The sequence below is a fragment of the Corvus kubaryi genome, unplaced genomic scaffold (genome assembly GCF_017639235.1).
Source record: "Corvus kubaryi isolate FWS band 111438036 unplaced genomic scaffold, C.kubaryi_AGA036_p1.0 138, whole genome shotgun sequence".
NCBI classification, from domain to species: domain Eukaryota; kingdom Metazoa; phylum Chordata; class Aves; order Passeriformes; family Corvidae; genus Corvus; species Corvus kubaryi.
In genome coordinates, this window is record NW_024580672.1 from 2,506,091 (window position 1) to 2,528,833 (window position 22,743).

A 22,743-nucleotide genomic window follows, 5' to 3' on the forward strand; every position below is an offset into this window, starting at 1 on the left:
GGCCTCTGCCTTCCTTAGCAGACACCTGTCTTTCAAAACCGAGACAGCGTTCCACAGTTGCCACCATTTTCAGAAAAACAACCTCAAAGCACCAACCAGGATTCATTATTTTTATTTAAATAGATTCCCCAAACATCACAGAGTCTAAGGAATGGTAAAGGGCAGACTGAGGACAGCTTGTATGGGAATTAAGAAATTACATGTCCTTAGTGCTTTTTCCCATGTTAATATAAACAGTGCTTACTAAAGTTCAAGGTGCTGACTTCAGCTAAGCAGGTGAAAGGTGCCTTTTTCCACAAAACTACTATCAACCTGGCTGACGGCCTATCCACCTCATAGCACTGGCAAGGGATTTTCTTCTGTGCATAAATTACACTAAATTAACCATCCCTGGCAGGTCGGTGGTAAAACTATATATTTTTAGTGAAGCCAGCAGTTGGGATTTTCAAGGGCATTTTTCTTTTTGTTTCGATGGGAATAGCAGGGAAAGAATGTCCACCCTGAAAAATTCTGCCCTTGCATTTTCATTCGGCTAGGAACCAATTTGCTTTTAAAAGGTGCAGCTCATCAAGAGAGGGAGCCTTTGCTTTGTTTAATTTCAAAGTTATAAAATACAAAACTGTGAAACTGCAGTAAAAACATTTCAGCTAACTTAAGCAGGGATGCAATATATTACCAAATTTTTCCTGAAGCAATGAAGATTCAAAGCGTGGTTTCCTCTTTTTGCCTTTTCTTATTGTCACAGCAATTAAATTATTCTTTTGTGAAAAAAAATTATGCATCCCTCTATTTTCAAGGATATGTTTTAATTAACTCAGGTCTAGAGCTATTTAGAAAACAGGAGAAAATGTTTATCACTGTTTTAATTTGATTAGTTGAAATGTTGCTGGAAAAATCAACACTTCAACATGTGAAACATTTTCATTAATTTTACAAATGTCAACATGTTCTGCTAAAAGTCAGGGGTGGAAGATCTATGCCCAGCAGCCACAATGTATTGAAGAACTAAATCAGCTCAGTAAATCTGTCCCCAAACAGAACAAGAGAGAACTGAGTTGCAAGCATTAGAGTTGTTCCCTCTTTCCAAATCCAAAGCATGAACTCTCCTGAAGTGTCCCCTTTCCAGAACACTTCATGCATCAACCATTAAAAACAAACAAGCAAATGCGAAAAAAAAGCCTGGCTTTTCAAAATGTCTGGCATTGGCCAACCAGAAAAGCCGAGTCATGAATCATTTGTAAGAAATTTTGACTGTGGCCACTGCTGCAACACATTTGGAAATCCTTGGGTACTCTAGGCCTGTATATAGGTATATATGTATACATATACATGAGTACAGTTCCTCTTGGGGTTCCCACTTCTTCATCTGCCAGCTGAAATCCTTTGAGGTGAGAGGGGAGTTTTGCTAAGGGAAAAAGGTTCACAAATCTCCTATAAAGTTCACAGTCACATTTGACCATATTACAACCCAGCACAATTCACATGTAAATGAACTTGAGATGCTTCCATGAAATCCACTGAGAACCAACTTGGGGGGGATTTAAAATAATAGGGGGAATAAAAAGAACTAAAATTCCATTCTATCACAATAAAACACCCAACTTAAGCTAATTATTTAAGCATGCTCTTCAAAAGAAATAGAAAAACTTTCATTAAAATTGAGCACATGAACCAAGATTTAATCAACTGTAGTTATCAAATTCATCTAGTGGTAAGCCACAAGCTCTGAAAGGCCCCATTTGACTGACAAATGCAACATTTTTTTAATTTGGACAATAAAACCAGCAATATTATTTAATGTGAAATGTGAAAAAACTACTGCAACAGTCACCCTTGCTCCCAAGCTGAGAGCTTGGCCCTGGTCCTCCTCTCACTGAGACTGTGAGCATGGTTTCCCCAATACATCTGATTTACATGGTGTGAGTGCGCCTTTTTGTATACAAAATTTTAGCACACAGCAATCTCTGATGGCTGATTACCACCCTCCCTCTCTCCTTCTTTCCTTTATAACTGAGTTTATAATGAAAACGTTGACACAGCCTTAACTATGGCAACATTAGCATTTGCCATTATAATTAACAGATTCTTTTTTTCCTTTGTGATTTGCATGCATATATTCTTCCCAGTGTAGTAATTACAGATGGTATCGCTTGTAATACACTATCCCTGAACAACAAATACGTTCTTTTTGGAGTACGTCTCTGATAAATTTTATTTAAATATAAAAGGTAATAGGCTGAAAATGTAGTTTGCTCACAAGTTTCCTTTATGGTTGTTTGATTGTCACTTTTCTGCAGATTTATGATAATCATCCTTGCAACAAAAACGTTTACTTCACTGTCTAAATAATAAGGTAATTTGTTACAGCTAATTACTCAAGTGCTTCCTTAATCTCAATTAAAAGATTCAGGCTGATTTTCTACATTTCTGCAGCAGTATGTTCCAGAATATCTTGTTAATGTATTCCCAATCACATATTTGTTAAGGAATGCATGGTCCATGCAAAACTGAAATGCTAAAATACATAGCTGCAATCTTAAACAATGATTTATTGTGACATGGGATGTGGGACATTTCCACAGCTTTTGTGATTGCAGTAATGAAGCTGTAAACCAAATAGCATGAAATGAAGCAAGGCCTTACAATTTAATCAGCTCGTAAACAGATCTACTGCATCAAGCAAATGACATTATTATCCATCCGAAGTAAATCATGCTAATCTCAGGAGATAAAATCAACATCATTAATGGTCACATGTCATATTCATCAACACTAAACCATCCCTTTTGACAGATTAATCCTAACTACAGCTCCCACGATGTATGGTAATAGGGCTTGTAGCATACATTTCATTCAGCAGTAAGGCTAACCAGCACTCTTAGTCTGCTATTACAAATAATTTTTTTATTGATTTACATATTTTAAAATGCATTTAAGGTGAGGTACCATTAAAAATCCTGTCACTATCACATATTTCTTCCTCACATTCTCAGCCTATATTAATAGAAACTAGAAACTAAACACTGTATGCCATATAAATACTTTCTTTAACACACTGTTAGTGGTAATTAAAGAGTTCTGCCTGTGTTTTTCATTCAGCAATGAAAACATTCACCCTTTTTAATAGTGTTTAAAGAACTATTGATACTATTATTCTAATATCTCATTTGTAGTGTACCAGAGCATAGTGCCCCTGGTCATGGATCAGGGCTCAGTCAAGCCAAGTAGGATCCTGAGGACTTTATTATCTATTATCCCATCATTAATACAGCATCAAAAACCCAAAGATGCATTTATGATATTCACTCTTCATTGCAGTTTACTGTGTCCTGCAGACTGGTTGTGTATTTCTGCTCTGACTCCAGCTCCTGTGTACTGCCTATTTGTTCCAAACACAAAATATATTTATTTATCATGGAACTGACCCTGTATGAATGCTTTTGAAAAGTGTCCACTATTCAAAGTGTCACTTTCCTTGAACAGGCACTGAATTATATTGACAGGCACATTATCAAGGGCTGCTGACTGACAGAATGAATGACTGCAGCTCTGTGCCGCATTGCCAGTCATTGACTGAGTGGGTGCAAAAATTATCTACAACCTTTGGAGATCTAAAGGACTCTGAACTATGGCTAGAAAAGAAGATATATGCAAGTGATTCACTTGCACAGCATTTATCAACTTAGTACAAACATCTCAACTATTGCCCAAACTACTTCACTAATGTAGTAATTCATTAATGGTTTATTCTCTTTCCTGAAACTATTTTTTTAACATCCCTTTTATGCAATTATTAATGTAACGTTATTAAATATGTGTTTATGTTTCACCAGGGAAATGGTTGCAGTAATAATTTTAAAAGTAACCACTGCCCCTTGCATTTGTTTTTAGGCCAATGTGGGTTAAGATGCATCTTAGTAAGATCATAAGGGCAAGGCAAAAACAATATTAGAGACTGCCTGTGGCTGACATGCAGCAATCAGTAAGTCTGGTTAAGAGAGAAGGCAGAATGCTTCCTGGACTATGCTGGGGTTTTAGGAAAACACTAAACTAACCATAAAAGCATTTCATTTACTTGCCAAAATAATTCGTTCGCTAGAGGTATTTTTGATTGACATAATGGCAGCTTGAAGAAGTAGACCACAAAATTCTACCTTATCTATTGACTAGAAAAAAAAGGGTAATAAAATGTTTCAATAAGTGCATTAATTTCAAAACCTCAAAGCACTAATGTAAAATTTACTGGAATCCACTGACCTTTAAATAGCTTTTAAAAATTTTACGACTTAGATTGTCACATTACTTACCAAGAATCCTTAAGAAACTGTTTTTTCCATCTATGGTGTGTTTTTAATGTTGAGGTTGTGAAGATCTTCCCTTTTCTTCCACTGCCCTTTTTACTCTCACTGCTCCCATACTTGAAGCCCTACATAACTAATTACTTAATCTTCGACAAGCTGCAGACATCTGTGGTGCTTACCAGTGATCATGGTTAGAGGACTAAAAGAATCACTGATGAGAAGGAACAAAAAACCCCACCTTTCTTATTGGATTTTTGTGCTATTGCATAACATAGTGAGAGCATGGTGTCCTTGAGCTAGTACTCTTCCCAAACTGTGTCCTCGTACCTCCCAGACATGTCTGCTCTTCAAAGGTTTACTAGCAAAGCCAAGATGAAAGCCATCTGTATATTGAGGGGTATGGTTTAGGTAAGCAAAAGAAAGAAACCTGTTTCTCAAGCAGTACCAGAAAAACTGGCAACAGAATTTTCTGGTATAAGTGCATATAAAGTAGAAGTTTTCCCAGCACAGCTATGGTGGAATGAATGTAGAATAAGAACTAGTCCAGACAGAGCAGCGAGGCCAAAATTTTCCTGTGTAAACCAAGTCCTATGAAGAAATGTCATGAGGAAAAATAATTATGATCTGAAAAGAAAAAGGATGGATTGTCTCACTTTAATCTGCAAGGAATGATGAAACAAAACCATACAGTGGGCAAAAGATAGCAAGAGTGCCTCTAACAGCTCACTTACGTGCATTTTAGGAGTATGTATTAGGATCATCATTAAAAAAATAAGGATAGTACCACGGGAATAGCAGATAATTAAGAGTAAAATAATGTATTATTCTTATTCCTAATATTTGGTCCTCTCAGTTTAGTAACTATATGAAAAAACTTTCCTTGAGAATTTTGTATAAGGTATTTAGCAGTAGGACTCACATAGTAGTACTATGTGTAGTACTAAAATACCACACCATCTTAAGATTTTTTATCAGACTGTATTAAAAATACCATTAACTAATCATATAATTACAGAGAACTTTAAATTCATTTGTTTCATTTTTTAAGTACAGCTGTAATAGGAAGATGTGCTTTTTAATAAATCCTGATAATATTCTATCAGTTTAAAGAGGTACACATTGAACTTATGCAGATAACTGGCTTAGTCTCATAGTGATAAAACATATCAAGATATAAAGATCATTTTATTGCTTGAAAAGAAGTCACGACTTAAAATATTGTACTTCAGTTGCATGCACATGATTCCTATAATCAATCATCCAAAATAAACTCTACTTTTTAGGCATTTAATTAAAAGCAGACAAGCTAAAAACCTGCTCTAAAAACCCATAGAAAGACAGATTAGAACAGAAAATATCTTAATTTTTATGTATATATGTTTTTTCCTGGTTTAAGTTCAGTGCAGCTTAAGTCAATCTATTAAGCAACAAACTGCAGAACAAAGTTTGAATGCTAGTAAAATTACCAATTACAAGCCAATACTATTACCTGAAGAAATGCACAACTGATTACCAAGGAGATGACTGTTAAATAGTTGAGAATAATAAAGCCAGCTAGAAGATGTGGGGTACCCAACACTGACTGATGAAGAAGGCTGCATTCTCCTGCATGTAAATGTATTTTGAAGGACATTCAAAGTAACATACAATGAAGTTAGCATTTTACTATCATGATGCACTGGTGAAAATGCTGGTGGAATATACAGTGGTGGATGTTTAGGTCCCAAATTTCTCTCCAATATTTGAATTTGTCTCATATTTGTAGTAAGTAGTGGGAAAAAAATAATTACTGCTTGCTCGTTAACTAGCATGAAATAAGTTGAAATGCATAATACTTTGAAAAGTCAATGTAAAAGATCCAGGTTGAAGCATTAGTTAGAATATATGAAAGATTTATATTATTATAAAACAACAAGAAAAAGCACTAAGAAGCCACAGGAATTAGCATAAGCTAGATATACAGAACTCAGTTTGGGACATCATTAATGCAGTGACAGCCTGCACCTCCCTCAGCAGACTATACCTCAAATATGTATTTAGTGTCATGGCAGCATTAGTTAAATAAAGGTACCAAGGCAAGAGAGACCTTATGAACACAGCAAAGAACTCCTGACAGCTGCTTTTCCTTTTAGCATTTGGCATGTAAAGTATAGTACGTTTATGCACCTATGCAGTAGCAAATTGGTGCCTACTTTATGATCCACATATTTCCTTCAAACCAGCTTCTCCTGGTGAGTGATCCACATTGCCACTGTTTGGGTCAGAGAGATGAAAACCCTAACTTTGTAGGTGAAACCTTCATTTTCATCCCAGGTGACTGTAGAGCTTCTAATTTAGAGAGACAAAGGTTATTATACATGGTAGGAAGGGGAGCAGTACCAGGTCTGCAAAATTAAATCAAAGGAAATGAGAAAACACTTTTTTATACTCACTGTATATAAACATACAAAATACATGTATCTCATCAGCAAGAAGAATTAGACCCTTTCATTTCTCATCTGCAAACTGAACAGTGACAGAAGCATGGACTTCAGCATACAATCTATCAGCTTTAATTTTCTCATGTTGAAAGAGAGAAATCCAGACTGAAGAGTAAAGAAAATACATCCTTTGTTAAACCTGTATTATAAAAAGATATAAAACTACAAAATATTTGTTATTGCACTCTTGACTTTAAAGTCTCCTTTCAAAGTTTTCTGTCTCCTACAACATTGTCAGAGATAAATCATACAAGCATAGGGATCCTTGCAGTTAATTTAAGGCTCAGTAAAGACAACAAGATAGAAAAAACCTCAGATTATTGTACTCTTGACAACCTTTGCCATAAGGTTAGTTAATTTTGATTTTTTTATTTTAGAAAAATCACTTGGAAAAGGCCTACCTGTGTTCCTTTGTTCTCCCCCTTTTTTAACTTCCTTCTGAATGCCATTTCCTATACCAGAGGAAAAAACCAGTTTATTATTGCATCTTCATACACACAGAAGATTATGAAAGTGTGTTGATTCATTTCTTAGCTGTTGACAGTGGAGTTGGAAAACAACACTTTTTTTTACTGTTTGGATTATAAAAGGGTCTTGAACACAAACTTGAAAAGATGGATTGGCTTCAATGGATTAGCCATAGCTTAAAAAGCCTTTTGAGTTTATATGGACATTCCAAAAAGCAGTCATCAAAACAACACTTTTATCATGAAAAAAAATTTACTTATATATGTGATGCATGCTTCTTTTAGCAGCTCAGTTAACTTTCAGTTTTATGTAATACTCAGAGGGAACTTGAGTATTCAGGGTCTGCATTCTTAACTGAATCCCAGTGGGAAGATCAGATAGCATCTGGCCTTTGTGAATCAGCATAGAGTGGCTGCTGGGAAGGAAAGGGTAGTCCTCTGTTCCCATTTACTTTTGTACAGTCACAATACATATAGTGACCAGAATTCTTCCTGGCTTCACCTGCAGCAAGTAATGCAGTGGCATTGGCTTCTTGTCAGTCTTTCAACCAATCTAGTGAGCAAGGCAAGCACAGAAGTGTTTATTCATTAATTGCCATCTCAGCTCTTGGGAGTCCTTGGGAAACAATGTCTGAGCCACCACTGTTAACTCATCACGAAGTTCCTGAGGTAGTGCATCTCCTCCATATCCCTTCCCATCCCCTGCCACAGAAGCATTCCACCTCTGTGGAAAGATCTAGCCTACAACTCAACCAAAACCAGCTCAGTCTGACTTGCAGATGCCAGTGTGTTCAGCTTTGGTTGGGATTTAAAGAAGTTCTTCTCTTGTAAATGGAAAACATTTTGACTAAAAGCTGTCAAATTGCAGCAAGTAGCGAAGTCCACCAGGCTTTATTCACTGTCATTTTGTAGAGGGAAAGAAAAAAGCCTTCAAGGAGATCATATGAGTCATGGGATTGGGTTTCCAGAGGGCTCTTTGGGATTCTTTTCGACCAAGAATTTTCTAACACTGTTAGAGCAGGGGCTGTGTGAAACTCAGCAATTTTGACTGTCATGCTATTTTTCAGTTCCAGCTTTCATCACTTTGTGCCTTTTGGGTCTAACTTTGCCTCCACTTAAGTGGTTGTCAATGTAGAATAAATCACATGAAGAATACTTAGGGCCATGTTCTTTACCCAGCCCACATAATAGAGGAAGGAACTAAATCCTCAGAAATAAAGGGTATACTCTCTTACTCACTATGACTATTGAAATGCTGGAGAGTTAACTGTTACACTGAACATGAGAAATAGTTGTTTTCTCTAGTATGTACTAGATTCAAATCTGACAGGACTTGCAGACCTCTGCTGCTTTTTTAGAAAATCAGGAAAAAAAAATCTGTGTCCTTTGGGCACAATGCATGAGTAGAACAGAGTAATAAAGAATGTATTGCACAATGCATGAGTAGCTGCAGCACAAATTAATATATTGTGATGGGTTTAGGAGACAGAGGGGTGTCCAGAGCTGGACCTGGAACAGTCAAGCCAGTGATTCATGGCTTTCAGTAGCGAGGCCAATGATTCTTGAATTCCAGCCTCTGTAACCATGCCTTGCCATTCATTCTTTTTCAAATGCAAAATATTGCATTCTTTTCTAAGAGACACATGCTAAAGGACACTGGAACTCGTTAACAAACTGGAAAGTTAAGCACTCCTTTACATTTTAGGGCAGCAGATAAATTGGGATCTTAAAATACATTTTTTAAAGAAAAAAAAAATCATGGCCTGATTCTGACTTACTCTTGCATAGGAAGCTCCTGTAAGTGTGAAGACTCTAGAGAGGAGCCAGGTTCACAGTAGGAAAAGCTTATTTTGTTATTATTAGCAGCCTGAGGTGTGCTGATCATTTTACTCCTGGTATTTTGCCATCTTTTAACAAGCACTGCCACAAAATGACTCATGAAAAGGGGTTTTTGAATGGAGCTCAGTCATTTTGGCACAGATTCCAACTCTGATCATAGGGAAATCATTTTCTTTTCCAATTACATGGTCAAGGCACAACCCCAAGTACTCCAGTCTTCTCTTCCCATGTTAACCTAGCAGGAACAGCCAACTAATAAACAGAAGAAAGTGTTTGGTGAACTTTATAGTCAGAAACTGTACACAAAAGTCTTCAGGCCATCAATTTCCATTCATTCTTTACATGCTGCTCTTGAAGACACTTCTTGGATTCAGTTTTCAGAAATGTATTTCAACAACATACACAAAAATTATAGCTCCTCTTTTCAATAGCTATCTTTAGAAGTGACATGTAGCTGACCTGTCAGCTCCCATCCTTCACCTGGTGGTGGTTTAAATCAACTCTACAGAAGAAATCAATCTGATGTAAAGTTGAGTTAGACCTTTGGTAGACAAATCTCATTAAAACAGAAGCATTAAACAAACACAAGACTTTGTCACCTACACACTTGTTCTTCAGATCTAATCCACACAATGGTCTGTTGGACATGAACCCTTCACCCCTGTGGGAACTGAGAGTGATCTCCTTCACAGTTCTTCAAAGTATTGCTTTCATCCCTTCTTTCCCCCTTGGTTCCTCTCCCTCTGATCACAGAAATCATCTCAGTAACTCTTACTCAACACTGAAAGCATTCCAGCATTTCATAGAGCCTCACATCCGTTACTGCTTGCAGGACTGTATCCCACAGCTAGGCAGTACTGGGCTGATCCCTGAGTCACTGAAGTCAGAAGAGATTTTGCCACAGACAATAATGAGCAAATTTTGCAGGAAATTTTGTATTACATCCAGGTGTATTTTTTTATTAAAGGTATTTTTCACTTAATCTAAATAACAGGGCATCAGTATCCAATGGGTATATTCTTTCTAACTTTGCTCAATGCAAAAAGCTTTTTCATTTACTATACTTTTGGTTCAAGTCCACAAAATTAAGTGGGGCAGTTAAAACCAGGCAAATAATGTACCTGATGATTTACCAGATTTTATTTACATTATTATATAGCTATTAGATGTAATATTGTCTGCTCCTGTCACTCTCTGCAATGTGTTTGATGATTCAGGGAATAAATAAAACCCAGGGTTAGCAAATAAATGAGATCGGAATTGGCAGCACACCAAGTCTGCTTTATTTGACTGAGAGAGAGATGTGTTACATGGCCTGTTTGTTTAAATTACGCCAAGAGTTGAGATACACCAGGTGTTGTACACCATGGAATAGAGCCCTTAAAATGTTTGCAAAAACCAGATTTCTGTTTACTGGTTTGCCAGAATACAAACCCAGAAAGTTTACACTGAGAAGTTGAAAGAACAAGACTTTGTGATACCATTTTGCTATTATTTTTATTAAGTTACAGAAATGTCTCATATGTGCTAACTATCCAGTCTCCCTGCGTGTCTGTCTCTACACTGGAATATGTAGTATATGTAATTTTGTAAAATTATTTTAGTGGTTCTGAAATACCATAAGACAGTTCTTTAATACAGATCAAGCTATACTATCTTTATTCAACTAAACACCCCTTAAGTTCAGTAAATGGGAGATGGGTCTGAGACATTTAATCTGTCAGGGTTTTTTGCCCCACTGCCTCTTCCATCAGAGACAGCCAGAGTGGGTTAAAACCTTGGAGACCCTGATCTGTTCTTTCAGAACAGGTATGGAAGAACAGTGTCACAAAGAGACCTTAGTAAGGAGGATATAGCACAAAATACACTTAAAAATTGTTAAGTTTTCCTTAGGATCATACTGAAGATGCATTCAGGGATTCACAGCAGAGATGGCTAGGCCGCTACCTCTCCACAGCATCCTGCAAAGCAAGCAGAGTAGGGCAGATGAGGGATCCTCACCCACTTCACTGCAAAATCAGCCAAGGCAGTTCAGCCTACCATAGAAGATTGCCTGAAGTAATCCACTTAACTTTGCAGCACTCTGGGGCCAATAACCTTTGGCAAGGGAAGAGGTTAAACCAGCAGGGGTTTTGTCTTAAGCTAGTAAAGTAATTTCTGCAGTGAACGTGAGACCACAGCCTGAATCTGAAAACTTACAGAGAGAAAGAGAGGTGGGGGAAGAAAGAAAGGGGGAGGGGGAGTAGTGGACAAGGAGGACGGGGAGAGAGAAGCAGAGAGAGAGCATTCATTCCCACTTTATGATTGGTTACCAGCACTCTGAGAAAAAAAACCTGTATGTGTCTACCAACAAAATAAAGGTTAATGCATGTGAGGCTTCTTTAAGTTTCGCCCAGTCATTCCTGTGTTTTAGTTTTCTTCCCTGCCTTGAATAGAAAAAGATTACTTTTTTAAAACCAACTGCAGCAGCAGTGACATGAGTTATCTTCCAACCAAAGTGGATTGTCTTGGATTCAGTTATCTCTGAGACTGCCTTTTTTTTGGTATCTTCAAGTGGTTATAACTTACAACTGCCTGGAGTGCTTTTATTGTCCAATTCAAACATCTTGATGGACAAAACATTCCTACTGACTCTCTCTGGAACCCTCTCTTCTTGAAGCCTGCCAAAGCCCGAGTTCCAGCATGCACAGAACACACTGCAAGTCTGCTTAATCTCGCTTTGCATTTAGCAAGAGAATATTGGGATAGTCCCAGAGAAATGCTGAGAGGTTTGTGTTGATCTAATGAAGAAGATAATAATGCCACGCTTACAAGGAAGCATGTACTTTGTATGCTGGTTAGTGTGGCTGAGTTGGAATAAATAAAGAAAGGAGATCTCTAGGATAAATTCCTAATTCCAGCAAAGTTGGACATAAAACTCCAACTGAATGTAGTGGAACCAGCATTTTGTCCCTCTTTTGGTTTTTTTTCCTGTAGTTTATCTATTAATACAGGTGAATGTCATCAGTTCCCCGTCTATAGAAGAGAAAGAGATTACTGATGTACAGAGAAATACACACATTTTTTAACGTAACGTTCCTCAATACTTTCTTGATAAGAAAGTGAAGAATCCACTCATTTTCCCATTAATATGAGCCCAAGTATTAGAACACAGGATGAATTTTATACACAAAGCTAAACTACTGCTTTTCTCACCGCTGAAGTTTTTTTAAAACCAATTTTAATGGTCTTGCGAGTAAAACAGATTCAATAGGTCTGATCTGCCAATACATTACTCAATTTGTATGTCAGTACAACTCCATTGATTTTTGTGCTATTATGGCTGCGTAGAAATGAAATAACACAGTGTTGAATCAAACCTATTCAAAGACTGACTGATGGTCTTGTTCAGAAACCAGATGAATTAAGAAAAACAAAATATGTTGAGAGGAGGTGATGTTCCAGATGTGCTGTAGTGGGAGGAAGGATCACACACTATAACAAATGGGCTGGTTTCTATGATAGAACATGTTTCACAGTGGAGAAATGATGTGAAATGTCAGGACGATATACTGTTTGTTTGAAAGCCTCATCATTGTCTAAAAATAGCCTCTAGCTTATGTTTTTCCTCTTTGAGAACTATTCTGATCCCAATTCTGCATCTCTATTTCTTCACAGAATAAAGCTTGCTAAGTATGGGTTGCACAGGCAGGAAGATTTGTTGCTTTGGGACTTGGGACAAAATCTAATTTTAGTAGGCTCTATGTTTCTGCTCATAGTGGTGAGGCAGAATATCAAATGAGCTGTTTAACTGTGTTAACACGTTTGCACTGGTTACAAGGTTCATTTTCATAATTCTTTCAATGACTGGCCTTCACCCTAACGTGAAAGCAAGCCTTATTCCATTAAGCCCTCAGTTCACCCAAGTTACTAAAAAATAGGGCCTCTGTATATTCTGAAGTTTAGGTCACATTAGCCAGCTGCTTGGTTAGGGTAATCTAAACCAAAACAAGAATATTGCTTTTCTCTAAATAGGTGTTGGAGGCCACAATACATTGTGGGCTTAAACTATGTTATATCACTTTAGCACAGAAGTCTTAAACATGAGAAAAATATGTGTGATAAAATAAGACCAACATTGGTTTTGACCTAGTTTGAGCAAAGGTGCAGAAAAATCAATGAGCCCTGGAGCAGCCTAAACGCTTTCTTAGCCTTTTACTACAACATTATATATTACATGCAAATAATGGCACAAATTTAATACTACTATTCATGTCAAGTGATTTCTTTGAATCTATATTTTATATTTTACAGATCTTGAACAGTAACATTTTTCTTTTTAGTGCAAAGTTGCTCAAGGTTCACTGGAGACTCTTTTAAATTGCTGCTTTCAGAGAAATAACAATGTAAAATGACATTATGATGTATAGCACCCTTCTGAAGACTTGAACCAGTGCAGCAGCAAGTCACTAAAACCCCTGGGAATGAAGCAATCTCCAGGGCACTATTGTCCAATTGTCCTAACTGGATCACTTTTAATTAGTTGCAATTAATTTCAAGTGACAGTGCACTGAAATATCAAATTATAAAGCACAGGAAAACACACTGGAATTTGGAAAATATCATTGTTGGATAGTTTCTCTAGTACAGAAGAGAACTGATCTGATTGTTGTCTGCCTTAATATATATAATTTTAATAAATTTGTTTCTACAATAAAGATAAAACATGCAATGATGTTGTTAAAGTAGTGACAGAGCTTTAGTACTTAGCCAGCTGACATGCATCGGGCTAACAAGTAGTCCGTTGAATTTTTCTACTGAAGAAATCAGTATCAATCTAACAGTTGTCTGTGTTACAGCTAAAATGGTTAAGGATTGTGGGTGCAACAGGCTACAAACTCTCTGCATCTTTGTCCCATTCTGTCCCAATGGGCTGGTCATTCCTGTGAGGGACTAAAAAGACCCAAGTTGAGACAGAGTCCTTATCAGTAGATTTTAAGAGAAACTGATATTTACCCTCCTGCGAAGGTATGTTAGAAATCCTGCATTTGTCAGTGCTGGAGGCACCCCATCTGGGGGGGATTTTGTTGCCAAGACATGCAACAATACCTATGGCCACTCTGGAATCCAGGCAAGGGTAGCCTTGCAGCAGTTACCTTATCCCTGACTGCCCTGGAATAAGCAACCTGTAGCAAGTTCAGCACAGCTTGGGGGTGAGGAACTGCTGGATCTTCTCCTTTCTGATCAGTGCAGTCAGAGCTCTAGAGAGTTCACACAGAGGTTTGCTGTATCCTAAGGCAAGAAGTAATGCATGCCAGAGGAGTGGCTGTCTTTCCTTCCATGTCTCCTTAGCACAATCAATTGGCACCAATGTGCCTTAGAGATACAGACAGAAGTTCTATAGATTATATGTACCACACCACAGAGAAGTCACTGAATTAGAATACCAAATCAAGCTCTTGAGGGTTTTGATTTTGTAGATATTGTCAGGCCATATCTATGACAAATTAAAATACTATATTTCTTGACACTACTAGAGGAAAAATATGTCTATGAGGTAAAATGGGGCCAAATTTTCAATAAAGTTATTTTAATGACAATATGTACCTCTACAATTCAAGGGGCAAAACAAACCTTCTCAAGTGAACTTGACTGAAGGAAGCTGAATCCTCCTCTGTAGGAACTGAAACACAATAGACAGGGGAAGACACAGTGCTCACTATTCTGTGTGCCAGTGCCTTTCTATCACCAACAAAAGGGAAAAAGTCCTCCAAGGAGCTGGCGTGGGCCCATTCATTCCTTACTAACTGCACTGAACTTGCCTGAAGGAGAATGGATGTATCATAAGGCATTTGCTCCCTTCTCAGCCACCTCCTCTGCATGAGCTGGAATAACTAACTTGCTTCACAAACCGGCTTTCAGATGACAGCTACTGATATAGTCAAGAGTCACCTGCAGCAGAGGTAACCTGGTCCTTGTGTGGTCTCCTCTCTTACAAATACAATATTATTCTGTTCCTCTGTGATTACTTTCTTACTCATCAGATTTTCACAATTTGGAAATCTGATCATGAAGCTGATAGAGTTAGGGGGACTGGGAACTGTCTGAAATAATAATAATACATTTCTGAGCATTTACGTGTTCTTGTGTTAAGTGGGTCAGACACATTTTTTCAGGAAAGTACAGCTGGAGGAACAGTTTCATCACCATTTACCAAAAAATGCAAAATAGGAACTGGTATAATTCTCAAAAAGAAACTTGTACTCACTCAAACAAGGCTTCTTTCATTGAATCATGTTTGTATACCAAGCAGTATTTAGTTAGCCTTATGAAATCAAGGAATCTACTAATTATCAAATTATTCCATGCTGCCAAATCTGAGAAGTAAAAATACATAAAAATTTCCATGAAGATCGATTTCTTATTATATCATGTATAACAATCAAAACCACTTTACTTTCTCCATTAAAAACACCTATATTTGTTCAGGTAACAAAGGCAAAATGAATTTAATTTGGTTTGAATAACCAAATAAAATTTAAGTCATGCATTTTAGAATATTTTTTTCAAAGCAATTTCATCATTCTGTCCTACTTAGAGCCACCAAGGATCAAGTTTGCTTTATTACAGCATCCTGCTTCTCCACCTGCAATCAGAGGTTCCTCTAGCCAGCTGCACTGAGCAGTCTCCTGGGTCCTTACACTAAGAATGGGCCAAACTTAGAAATGATGCAGTAAAAATCAAAAGCACAAGGAACTGAAGCCTCAGTACAAAAGTCCTATGAAAAGCCAGGATCTGATCTAGAATAAAATTCTGGTGTTTTGGTACTCTGTCCAGGGTCCTCATTACTAGACAAATCGATTTTTAATGAGGAGCTAGACAGAATTGGACTGGGCTCCTTTTTACAGCACAACCTATATAATTTCTGCTGCATCAAAATTTCAAAAGTGATTTGATTTATTTCTTTTTTTTAACACTTTGGAGGTCCTTTTTCCTTAGAGGGACAGAATCTTTCCATAGCTGAGAAACAATGTGAACTGCAATAGGACTGAGAACTCTCTTATCCATTCACAGCGAGACAGGGGGGAAAAAACTCCACAGACTATTTCTTTTTAGTAATGTACATATTTTTCTTATTACGCACAAGATTATCCCAAATTACAGATGTGTTAGTAGAAGATCAGCTAACCTGCCTGTACTTCAATGTGCTGGCTAGTACACAAGTTTAGTTTTTGTTCTTTTTTTTGACTATTTTTTTTTCCTCCTTGTTTTTCCTTATTTTGCTTAATTAACGAGATTCAAAATAATAACATGACCTTTGACGCTGTTATATGATTCAATATATTCAAGAGCATCTATTTCTGTTTGTATAATATCACAGCATAAATGGTGTCATCTTCTAACAGAGTGTGACAGGAGCTTAATTCCTGGTGCCTATGAATCAGGTCAAGAGCTCTGTCGATGACAGTGAGTTAGAGATTTACAGTAGACCAGACAAACTATAAAAACCTATGGTAGGGATTATGAGTTATCAAGATGTGCTGAGCTGGCACATGCTGCTAAGTCTGCGGTCAGCATTATCCAGAGAAGCTACAGTGCCACAGCTGCACAGCCCTCTATTACTACCAGTTAGCATCAGAGTGAGTATCAGCAGTGGAAAGACTTTAAAAAGGTTTGAAGGCAGGAGGATAAAGAAGGGAAATCAGGAGTAAAATGCATGACAAACAGCAACATCTCCAGGACTGGCAACTCGTAAATCCAAAGGTTGCTAGCAAACAAACTGTACGTTCAGCACTTTAACAAAACCATTCAAGGAAATAACATCAACATCAAATTGAAAGCTTTTATTCCCTTGTTCTGGCAGGAAGTGTGAGGAAAGCAATAACTGGGGGAGGCTGCAGTTTTTCATGCAGTGATTCTTTCTTTGTTGCACATATCATCAACCGATTATTTGCAAGGGAGGAACATGCCAGGCAGGAAAAGGGCCTCTTGTTCTGTCATGCTTTTCCTTGAACTCTAGCAATTCCTTTCTTGATTTTTAATATATAAACACATTGCTTATGGCTCTACATATGCTTGCATCAATAAAAGCCTATGGGCAGACTAGCTTTTCCAAATCACTAGTTCTTCACAGTAAAGTCTGAGTTTTACTTGCTCAAAACTGACTACATATCCCAAATAAGAGTCCATTTGAGAACTGAGTTATATTTAACAATGATTTGTCATGCTTCCAGCAGTTTTCACCCTTCCTCACTGCAATATGGATGGAGCTTACTAAGGTCTTATATATTCAAAATATTTTACTTTTCATTTAGGTGATGGGTTCACTTTTGATTTAGGTTTCCCTTTTCATCTAGATGATTTAGAAAATGATAGCCACTATGACAGCTTTTAGGTTTGCCTGGATGCTCTCTTCTGCAAGACTTAAGAATAGAATGAGAAGCCTGCCATGAGATCACAGGCTATCACAGACTGCAGTTTGAGTTACCAGTGTTCTAATTTTCTTTCAATGTCCTGGGCAAGGAAGTTGATAATACGGAAAGAGGTACAGAAAGTCAGAATAACATACTGGCTTTGCCAGATGCAAATAAAATGTGGTCATACTTTTTTAGAACAGACAGAACATTTGCCCTGTCAGCAAACATCATCCACAAAAATTCCACTTTATCTCAACTGAGGTTGGTCCAACTTGCCTTTTAGCCTCCCAAGCAGTCTGGTTCTACAAGAATGAAGGGACTAAACCTTCCGGTGTGATAGGAGAGAAAGACAGCTGGGTGCCACCTGCACAATTATAGGTCCACTTAGAGTCTCAAATATTCTTGCATACATAACAAATAAAGAGCTGCACAGAACACCCTCCTGTAGAGTTTCCTATAACAAAGGGCCTACTAAAAAAATCATCCCATAAAATTCTTTAAGATTTACTGGAAGGAAAAGAATTGCCTCAGAAAAGATCAACCATACCCTTCCTACCAGATACCCATGCAAGCCAAGAACAGCTTGCAATTAATTGTACAAAAAGCATTTGAAAGATATAAACGTTATGCATTTTGGTCTGAAATGAGCAAAGTATACATGACTTCCTGAAATAATTAAATGAACTGCATGCACTTGTGCCTTGCAGCAAAATCCTTCTTCAATTTCTGAGTTTGATTTCTGTCAGGCTTACCACAAGATTGATATAAGGCAGCTGTACCAGCTGTTACCCATTGCAGAAGATGGATTTTTGAATGTATATCCTGAACACCTGCTAGAGGTAACCCATGTCTTATAATTCTATAGAAAAGTGCTGAAAACTTGGTTAATGAGCCATTGCCTTTTTTACAACCACACTGGGTAACTGCTATCTGTGTTTAGAAAAAAGGTAACTGATAGGTATCTACAAATTCTGTTTGGAAGAATTAAAAATCACCCAAGAACTTTGATATATGTCTCTCCTAAAAACACTCACACTTTCTCAGAATCTGCCCATTAAATTTTTACATTGTGATCTGCAAAGTACATGGAACATCACCTACCGCATGGAAGAATGGGCTGACTGCACGTCTGCAAACAAGATGCACGCTGACCTGCCAGCAGTGATTCCAGTATCCAGGAATTTATTAGTAGAAGACAGCCACATAACAAATGGTTTTATTTACCCCTTTTTGGCTTTTTCAACATGCAGGAGGGCTCCTTGAACTCAATGGCTACTAAACTAAGGGCTATATCAAACACAGGCACTCAACAAACTGATTTTCTCCCCCAGTTTAAACAGTGGTGCTACTATTAATGTACTGGGCTATGGCCAAGTCAGCACTTGCACTGAAAAGCAAGGTTAGTGATCACAGAGGATCATTACTGGCTATGACTAGGTAACAGGCTACTATTTTTAGATTGAGTGATGCCATAAGAGCATAAGAGTAGTACTTTCCTTGAGACAGCCAAAGCAGAAAAAGCTGAGTAAGCCATACTTCTGCTAGAATTTCCTGTTTTCAAGCTACAAATGAATGTTGGACAGATATTTTCTCATGCAAAGCAGATCCTTATTCTTGGATGCAATAAATCCTGTAAAATGAATGCAATTTTAAAAAATTTGATTAACTGATTTACATTGGTGACATTGAGGGTATTACAATGTATGACAGAAAAGTACTAACCCATCAACAGCACATATAAGTGAAATTAAATTATTTCTCATGAAACATAAGATTTTTTTTTTTAACAATTATTTACCCAAATCATTGCAGTTGATTAAGCTAAAAGAAGAGATTTTAAATCCTACAGTCCGGTAGCACCATAGTGGGAAAGTGGAAGCAAGAGGATCTTAAGACCAGGTTCTTCAAAGCTGACTAAGAAATAGCAGCAGACTCTATACACGAGAGGTAGGAATTGAATTTTGAAAGCTTTACTATGCCATCCTTGTACATCATATTAGACCCTACAATTATAGTGGACATACTGTTTTTCACCTGTGGGACACAAGCAAAACAGGATTATGAAGTGCATGCTTCCAGAACAGCCACTTGGTTTGGTTTCTGCTCACTGAGCAAAGTATAACCTGCATCCCACACCCCCTTCATGCCTTCTGTGCCAGAAGAGCCACCCAGGCTATCAGCACTGGCTGCTTCTGACCCGAGCACAGACAACAAGCAATGATTTCTCTGCAGCTGCTGTGGGCTCAGAATGGCAGATGGAAGACAGAGGAGATTGAATTGTGGAAGGAGCAGGGGTATAAAGGCATGGCCAAGAGGCTAGTTTCACAGGAGCTTATTCCTGCAGTTCACATCCTGGAAACTAAGCCTAATATTTGGTCTCAATCTCTTCCCCTGTCAGCAGCTGTGTGTGAAACTCTTAGATGAAGTTTGTGTCTAATTCCTTTCTAAGGACTAATACAGAGAGAGGTCAATAGCCCTTCTTTGGCAACCACTTGACAATTTAAATGCTAGATGTCTGTGCATAAATCCAATAATCTAAAGTCCCTTGAAAATAAGCTAGCAGCTATGCTTTAAGTATTGCTTGCTTTAAATGTGGAACAATAAAGTCATATTTTAATAGTTCTGTGTGTCAGTCAAGATTTAGGTAACAAGAACCACACTAGCCACATAGTCTTATTTTGGTTCCTTTGTCACGTACACCATTAAGCATCCTATTTATTCCATAAAACTACTGAACTACTCAGAGCACCGATTGGATGCTGTGCCCAGGTCAGTACAGTCAATGAACCTGGTGTATGGTAAGATTCTTACTTCATCTCCTGCTCTAGTTAAAATGTGAAAAAAAGCAGTCATGGCTAACACTACTGAACACCACTGTTAAGAACTGAAGCTTATCTTTCTTCTGACAGTGAATATTTTTTATGATGCTGAACAAGTCACTTTAAGACTTCAGAGGGAGTCGCCAGCTGTGTTATTCCTTGAGCTACAAGTGATCAATGTGAAACACTGGCCAAATCAAACTGTAGTTGCTATTGACTGGACTTTTACTTTGAAATTTAGATCCTTTTTGTAAAAAGCCAAAGATGGAGGGAAGTCAAGGCTGTAGATGTCTCAACACGGACACCTTGGAAAATTCTACCTTTTTTTCTTTTTACTCTGCCAGAATTCTGTGTATATAAATGAAAACAATAGAAGGGTAAAAAAGAAAGTTCAGTGATAGTTTTGAATTAGACTCTGTGGCCATACAGTGAATGCAAAATTTAAGAGGTAAACAAGTATCTGTCTTACTGAGTAGCAAGAGTCTAATGGAAAGAGTCTAATAACTGTAAGGACTAACCATAACATACAGTTTTCTGTGTTGGGGAGAAGGTAAGAACAATTTGAATGCTCTGTTTTCTGATTCAGAGAAACAGGTCCTAGTGAAAACTCCTCTGGAGAAGTATGCAGAAGTCCTAAGGACGTAGGAGCTACCAAGCAACATTCTGTTTTCTGTTCTGGCACTTCTTGATTCAAGATATTAAGCTGGTTTACTGGTAGTGTTTTAATGGTTAAACTTGGTCTTGCAGAGATACTTCACTGTTTGTGAAAGGTATCTGTGCAAGGTGAGAAGGGAAGCAAGGCTGACAGTGATAATGTGTGTTACCCACCAAGCTCTGGGATGAAAGCAATTATCAGCTTCTCATGGGGCAGATGTTTGGTGACCCTGAGCTGCAGCATCACAGTGTGATATGGCAAGCTCACACAAACAGCAGTCACATCTGGCTGCCAAGCCTGGAAAGGTTTGCAGAGAGGAGCAGAACAGGCCTGGCCTCTGTGTTTTGGGCTCTACAAGCAGGCATTGCTAGGCTAAGTGCACACCAGCATAATTTCTGACCTGCCTGTCAGCCAAAGGGAAAATATCGACACAGCCAGAAGCCAGCATAAATACAGTTGCCAAGAGAGATATGCTGCTTGTATGGGAGGAAAACATGAAGAGATCAGCCTACTTTGTACCTGGAAGTGGAATATCTTTATTCTTTCCTACAACAGTTATCTGGCATGCAGACAGAGACAGTTCTGCAGCTTTCAAACACAAAGATGCCAGAGCCTGAGTTCACCAGAGCTCAAGTGGAGGAGATGCAGGTTCAACTAGGACTTAAATGAGAGACTTAAATCACACATCCAACCAGGTAGAAGAAGTGGCACTTGCAATTTGCTTGAAATTGGCTTTGAAATAAATGTGTTATGGTACTGCACAGACCCGTGCACCAGTGCTGGTGGAGGCTTTTCTAAGACTGCAGTCCAAATGTCTTGTGATCATTACAGGTGATTTGGCATTTTGAAAAGGAGAGAGGAAAGTGGTTCTACACAGATAACTAAAAATCCTTGGCATTTAGATATTAAACTTCCCTACTGTTCAACTAAACATTGTATTATTCCCCATATTAGGTCCCCAAATCTATATAGCTTGTCCTGTTACATTTTACTTCAATCTTTGGGGTTTGAAGTGAAGATAGTACCTTTGTAATGCAAAACTTCTAAGTTTAGAACAGAAATGCTTATTCACACATAATGATCAAAATTCTACACAGGCCTTTGGAGATTTGTAAAGACATTCCTTTAAAATTAATAATCTAAATAAATGTACTGATATCTATTCCTACTACTAACACTTGATTTTCCATAATCATATATCCAACACGTGTAATATACACAACCAGCAACATAAGACCTGCCATGTAGTTAGAAGAGTGTTAAAACTTTTTGCTTCAGAATAGGTGCTGGAAAAAATGACAATCTGGATTATTTCCTTGTCATCTCATTTTCAGGACCACTGTTAGGTTGGCAGAGCTGTACTTATAAAGAGACATTTTCCATCTGCTGTTCAACAAACACCAATTTCTCACTCTTTTTTTATAATCTATTTATCAAAATTTACTGTAGAGTCTCAGTTTCCTCTCTGTGTTTCTCTATTCCCTGTGCACTGGGATTTTTAAAACAGACTGTGCTCTCTCTTGCCATATGAAAGAAAAAAAGAAAAAGATGTTCACTTTGGCTCATCTGCTATGTTAATCACAACTGCTTGCAAAGGATTGCTTTATGACCACTACTTTAGTGTTTCTGCTTTGTAAAATTTTTATGCTATATAAGCATGCTGTTGGATAGCCTGTCAGTCAATATCCAGAGCTCTGAAAGGATTTTAATATAGCACACGCTGATTATATATCTAGTGCTTTACATTACTTCATTACAAACGGCTTTGCTTCAAACAGATACAGGC

At 37.7% G+C, this 22,743-nt stretch overlaps 1 long non-coding RNA gene across 3 annotated transcripts in view; it reads right to left on the bottom strand.

Annotated features, from left to right (window-relative positions):
• Positions 1-22,743, bottom strand: part of LOC121659922 — an 85,301-nt gene that overhangs the window by 8,044 nt on the left and 54,514 nt on the right. For all 3 annotated transcript variants that reach the window (XR_006014507.1, XR_006014508.1, XR_006014506.1), the window contains exon 5: positions 7,183-7,233. This is a non-coding gene — a long non-coding RNA (uncharacterized LOC121659922). The remainder of the gene's footprint in view (positions 1-7,182; positions 7,234-22,743) is intronic.